Source organism: Mus caroli, chromosome 7, assembly GCF_900094665.2.
Source record: "Mus caroli chromosome 7, CAROLI_EIJ_v1.1, whole genome shotgun sequence".
NCBI lineage: Eukaryota > Metazoa > Chordata > Mammalia > Rodentia > Muridae > Mus > Mus caroli.
The window spans coordinates 33,821,897-33,828,346 of record NC_034576.1 but is presented as its reverse complement, the minus strand read 5'-3'; the positions used below and the strand labels follow the sequence as shown (position 1 = coordinate 33,828,346).

The following is a 6,450-nucleotide window of genomic DNA, read 5'->3' as shown; positions in this document are numbered from 1 at the left end:
GCTGTCCACACCCCTCCCAGTGTCTTTAAAGGCGTTTATTGAGAAGACAGAAAAGCAAAAAGAGGAGGAGAAGCGGGGGAGGAGGAAGAGGAGGAAGAGGAGGAGGAAGAAAAGGAAAAGAAGGAGGAGGAGGAAGAGGAGAAGGAAGAACTCCGAAGACCTTCATGCCCTTGGGGACTCCTTCCTGGAGCTGTCCGGCCCTTTGCCTCCTGGGTCCTGAGGACAAAGAACCCCCGGATACTTTCTAATCTTGCCTCAAAGTTAAAGCCCAAAGCAAGCAGGACATTTTCTGAATCCCTGTATTTTATCTTTAAACCTTAGGTAAAATTTGCAGTCTCCCCCTTAAGGTCTACATGTTCATCTTAATTATACAGTCACAAAGCTGTAAGCCCCAACTCTAGAATCCAGGGGCTATTCTACCCAAACTGGCTCGACCTTCCCATGATCCACTATGCCTCCTCCAGGTGGGCAGGAAGGATGCCAGTACAACCCAGGCTTGGTCAGAGCTGGTCCAAGGGTCATTTGAAAAGGGCTGTTGCCAGCGCCACTGCCACCATCGTCATCGTCGTCATCACCATCCTGGTGGTTATCGATGTCATCACGTTTGATGCTGGGAATGAAAGCACACAGCCACTGAGCCACATCCCAGTTCTCTGTCAATCATCACTTAAAAACTCATCATGTCCTGAGCATTCTGCCTAGGCTGAGCCAAGCTCTTTGCTGACTGTCCTTACCTCGGATTTTCCCAGCCTTCCCATGAGCTAAGGTCTTTCACCGTTCCTACATCACATGTGAAGACAGGAGAGAGCATGCCCAAGGCTACTCAGGTAGACACGCTCCCCACTCAAGCTCCAAAACAAACCCAAGGAGAAGGAATTGCCTGAGAAGAGAAAGAAGGTTGTCCAGAGAGGCTTTTGTCCTGGAAAAGAGCCTGGGGCAGAACTGGGAGACCAAAGGTCACTTTCCTCGTGACCTGTAACTCTTCCTGGGAAAAACTCCCTGGGACTCTTGCAAAAGTGTCAACAGAGCCCTGTGTCTTATGAGACCAGATGGGTCACTAGTAACCACACAAAGGCACTTAGTAACAGGACCCAAGTGCTGAGCCTGTGGTCTGCTGACAGGATCCCAGAGATCGAGCCTCACAACACACACACACACACACACACACACCTCTGCCCCACCCCCATCCCCAGTTTGCTGCACAAAACATGCTTGACCCTTGGTGGCCCTTGGGTCTCCTACCAATGCCAAGCCAGAGTCTGTGTAGTAGTCCACTAGCCTGTTTTCCTCAGTTAAGAGGGAGCAGCCCCATCCCCCATGCCTGGAGGGATTGCTAGGAGGTTCTGTAGGCTTCACTGAAGCAGCTCCCTAGACTGGAATGAGCCTGGAGAAGAACCCAGGTGGAGCGCCTGGGGCAGGTGGCCTGGTTTGGTTACCTGGAAGTAGCCACATTCTATCTGACCACCCCCTCCTCTGAGCCTTTTCTCCTGAGGGTGTGGGTGAAAGGTGGGTTAAGCCATCTCCGGCTTGAGCTCGAGGAACTTCTTTACAATTAAATATCAGTCTAGGCATGGTAGGGCATGCCTTTAAACTCAGTACTTAGGAGGCAGAGGCAGTTTGATTTCTGTAGCTTGGGCTTGGGCTTGGGCTTCACAGGGGGTTCCAGGCCAGCCAGAGCTATGTATAAGACCTTGTCCCCACTCCCATCCCCCCCCCCCATCATATAAAAAGACGCACATCTGTATGTGTTGAGTGATAGTGGATCCAAGAGTCCCCTAGAAGGTGCTTGCTGATTTCCTTAGGAGTCAAACTAGGAGTCAATCTCCGTCCAGCCATCTACAAGAGCAGCCAGTGCTCTTATCTGCTGAGCCATCTCTCCAGCCCTAAAGTTTTAAACGTTTCTTAAGACAGGGCTCATTACGCAGCCCGGGCTGGCTTCAACCTCGTGAGTCCTGGTAGCACAGGCATGAGCTATGTGCCAGGCTTTGGTAAGCTTTCTCCACAGGTTTAGCTTCTATTTTGCTACCTGGTCGGGGTTTTGGGCAACACCTCACAAACTCTTACAGACTCCAACCCTGAGCACAAAACCATTCTCCTTTCCCCCTAAACTGAGCCCAATTTGGCCCAATATTCATTTCACTCCCAATAAAGGGGCCCCAACCTAGGAGGTAAGTCTGATTGTTCAAAGCTTATTGCCCCATTTGGGGGCAGTAAGGTGTGACAGGGAGGGCTGTAGGGGTCATTGGAATAATTTTTCTAAGGGTGTCTAGGTAGGTGTGAAACTTTCTTGTTTTGGTATTTACTTTTTGAGACCAGGTCTTTTTTTTTTTTTTTTTTTTTTCTTCTGAGACAAAGTTTCTCTGTGTAGCTCTGGCTGTCCTGAAACTCACTCTGTAGACCAGACTGACTTCAATTTCAGAAATCTGTCTGCCTCTGCCTCCCAAGTTCTGGGACTAAAGGTGTGTGCCACCACTGCCGGGCTTGAGACCAGGTCTTAAACCCACTATGTAGCTGAGGCTGGCTTTGAAGTCCTCCTCCTACCTCTGCCTCTGAAGTGCTGAGATTACAAACATGGGTTACCACCTCTAGCACTCTGTGGCCCAGGCTAGCCTTGAATTCTCCATTTCTGCTTCTGCTTCCTCGGTGCCAGGAACACTCAATCTGTGCACTCCGGGCCAGTCTGGTTCCATTGTCATATATAGAGGCGACCTCTCTTAGTCTTGAGATGGATACAAACATAGACAAGTCTAAACTGACCCTCCCCTCGAACCCTGGAAGTCTCAAGCTGGAGAAGAGCCATCTCTAGCCAATTACCCTCCATGCTCTTATCCCTTCTTCTACCAGGATGAAAGGACCCTCAGTCTATTCATCTGTTGTCCAGTCCTAGCATTCCTAAGAATGCTGAAATAGGCAAACTCATCTTATTTAAGATTCATTTCCTCTTTCTAACTACGGGCCTGTTTGGGGGGTTGTTGTTCCAGTTAGGGTCTCAAGCCTCAGTCTGGCCTAGAACTCACCAGCCGCCTCCCTCAGCCTTCCGAGTGCTATGATTACAGGCTTGAACCTCCTCACTCCACTAGCAGATAGATTTGCATCCTGCAGCTAACAGGACTGCTCTGGCTGGAGCAGAAACCTAAATGGAGCACAGATCTGGATCCCCTTGTAGGCTGTGACAACTTCAGCACTAATCAAATCTAAATGATGCACGTTCTGCCTAGATTCATCCAGTTTCATCACTTGGACTGTAGCAATGAAAGATATAGTCCACAAGATGTCTCGGCGTGTTTCCATCCTAATTACATATTCTCAATTTAAAAACGTACCCCTACTGCATTGGATACTACAGACCACTAAACACCTATCGTGGGCTATGCCGACTTCTCTTGGTGTAAGAGGTACTTGACATTTAGCTAGAAACTTAAAAAAGAAAAAAAAAAGCTTTATTTTATTCTTGGATATGCATGGGGGTGGGGGGTGGGGTGCAGATGCCCTCAGAGGCCAGAAGAGAAGAATGTTGGGTCCTCTGAAGCTGGCGTTACAGGCAGTTGTAAGCTGCTGTGTGGGTGCTGAGAACTGAATTCCTGCAGGAGGAGCATATGGCCATAACTAGTGAGCCATCTCTCCAGCCTTAGCCAGGAACTTTTAAAACACCTGAGACAAAACTAAGACCGAAGCTTACCCTTAGTGACGCACACAGAGCTCAGCCATTCGATGAGAGACGATAGATGATGGAGACAAAGACAGGGAGCATCAAGGAAATAAAGGTCCTTCAAAATGGTCAGCCCTTGTTCTGATTAAATTGTGCATTTTTAATATAGTTGGTATCAAGTGGAACTTTAAAAAAAAAGAGAAACATGTGGGAATTTAAAATAAAGTGAAACCTGCTATTTTTCAGGGTCAGCAGTATCACGGTGAGATTTGTCTCTTAAACAATGACACTAGCTATCTCTGGAGTTCTATGAATACTTTTGAAGTGTCATATTAAAACCAATCTCGTGGCCTTGAGGCAAGGGGAAGCAATTAGTCGTGGAGTTGTGAATAAATAAAAATCCATTTATACACCCGTCCTTGACATGTGCCTTGCGAATCTTAGAAACTTCATCTAGAGGGAAAAGAAATGTTAAATCATGAATACCAGTCCTAATCACATTGCCATGTGGCTTCCTAAAACAGTTGAGTTTATTCCAATCTTTTAAGTATGAATTTATATGTATGTATTCACCCGTATTGAACACAAAACAAAGACTCACCCACAGCCATGCAGGTGACAAGAAGAGAGGGGGTACTGGGGCCCATCGGGCCGTGACAAGTGGTTTTCAGAGGGTCACTCCTCAAGTGAGCCTAGCATACTCTCCTGGCTCTCCCCGTTTCAAAGCCTAGGGAAGGTTTTCTCTCTGAAGCTGAGGGCATTCACATAGCAGCCTGCTCTACTGAGGTCACTGTTCTTGCAAAGTGCTTTTCACCTTATTCTAAGGGTCAGCCTTTTCAACACTGGGGTGGGAGTGTTGCTGTTTCTAAGTTCTACTATCTTGAGCTGTCCAAAGCCTGGGGAAGCCAGCAAAGAGCTGAGCAGACCATCCAGCCGAACAGGACCTCCCTCACCTGCATGCTCGCCAGCATGCTCGCCAGTAGCACTGTTTAAGCAAAGCTGGGAGCGAGTCCAGGGTGATTTCAGAGCCTGGGAAACAAACGTGGGCAACCATGGGTCCCCACAGTACAGATCCCTGACCTACTTCGCCGGCCCCTTTCTGTTCTAGGAGCAGCTTAAAATCCATAAATTAAGGAAATTAACTGATGGGGCCTGCGGCATCTTTGTAAGCTATTTAAATCTATAAATTTACAACATCTTCTGCATATATCAAGTAATTGAACTAACTGCGGGGATGTAACTTTAATGAGAAAATTTCCCCCTTCTCCAGTAGTTTGAGATAATAAATAAATAAATAAATAACTCCCTCAGGAGGAAAGTTTCTTATTCCCGCGTGAAGTTACAGACGCGCGGACGGATGCTCTCTCCGCACTAGAGGTCCCCTGAATAAGGGGAGACTGGATCCCCTCCCCAAGCCCCCACCCCCATCATCTTTCTCCAGTGTTCCCGTCTGGCCTCGAGAGCACCCCCAGGAGTTTGGCCAGTAGAGGGCGCCCAGGCCCGGCCGGAGTCAGTGAAGTGGGGCCCGCGCCGCCGCTCCCGGCCGAAGCGCACCCGCCTTCCTAGCCGAAAGCCTGGCTTTGGCCCGGGAGTCCCGGGAACCAGGCGGGGGCGCAGTCTGGGCAAAGCGCACCGGCCGCGATCCGTTTCCTAGGAGCCGGGAAATGGTCGAGGAGGAGGGACGGGCGGGGCGCAAGGGAAGGAGGAGGAGGAGGAAGGGGCAGCCGGGGAGCAGCTAGGGGCATTCTGGGTGCAGGCCTCCGCGCCGCAGGGACCTTTGGCCGCCGCCGTCTCCATCGCGCCGCGCTCGTCCAGGAAATGGCGCGAGTGGCCGCAGGCGACGGGCCGGGTGCCCCGCGCTCCCCTCCCCCGCGGTGGCCACCGCGTGTCCGCAGACGTCACGGCCGGCGCTGCTCCCCGGGAGAGGGGCAGCCGGGGCCGAGACCCGGGGAGAGAGGGAGGGAGAGAGGGAGGTAAGCCGCCTGGCAGCCCAGTTTCTCTCCCCTCCCCACACCAAGTCCCGCCCTCAGCCCCGGGGCGCCGCGGCGGCGGCTGCTTCTCTCCTCTTTGTAACCGAGGAGTCGAGAAATGTGAGAAACGTGCCCTGTGTTACTTATTTGGGAGTCGAAAATTTATGCCCAGCTGAAAGCGCCCGGGGAAATATTACATCAGATGAAATGACAATGATTAAAATCAGCCTCTCCCCCGCCCCCTCCTCGAGCCCGGAGGAGGCCCGGGCGCCGCGTGGCCGGACGGCGGGGGGCTGGGGCGCAGAGGGCGCGGGGCTCGGGCGCAGCGCTCCCGGAAGGGTACTGGTCGAGCCCCCTGGCACCCAGGCACGGGGCTCCGGGACCCACGGGTGGGGATCGCGAGGTGGGAAGGAAGTGGTGGCGGTGGGGAACGGTGCATTTTTTTGTCGCGGAGCGCGGCAGGCGCGGGCGCGCGGAGCTAATTGCGACTCTAATCCTCTGCCCTGAGGCGCAGCCGAGCCCCGAGCCAGGAGTCGCCCGCGCGCGCCCGCTCGCGCTCGCCGCGCCGGGGTAATTTGGAACCGGATCGCTGCCCTTTGCAATCCGGGCTGGGCCGCGGCGAGGCGCACAGGCTACCGGCTGGTTTTGGGGGGCTGTTTTCTCCCCTCCAGCCATCGGGGGAGGCCGCTGGAGAGAGAGGGAGGAGAAGAGGTGGGAGCGGCGGGAGGGCAGCCGGAGAGCCGCGCGAAGAGGAGGCGGCGGCGGCCGCGGCGAAGAGGGAGGAGGCGAGGGGAGGGCGGGGAGGGGAGGCCCCGGCGCGGCGCGCCGCGA

At 52.8% G+C, this 6,450-nt stretch overlaps 1 protein-coding gene across 1 annotated transcript in view; it reads left to right on the top strand.

Annotated features, from left to right (window-relative positions):
- The first annotated feature begins 5,392 nt into the window (after positions 1-5,392).
- The window catches only part of Kctd15 (potassium channel tetramerization domain containing 15), an 18,468-nt gene continuing 17,410 nt past the window's right edge, over positions 5,393-6,450 (top strand). The window contains exon 1 of the mRNA XM_021168653.2: positions 5,393-5,622. The gene's annotated coding sequence lies outside the window, so the exon portion shown is untranslated. The remainder of the gene's footprint in view (positions 5,623-6,450) is intronic.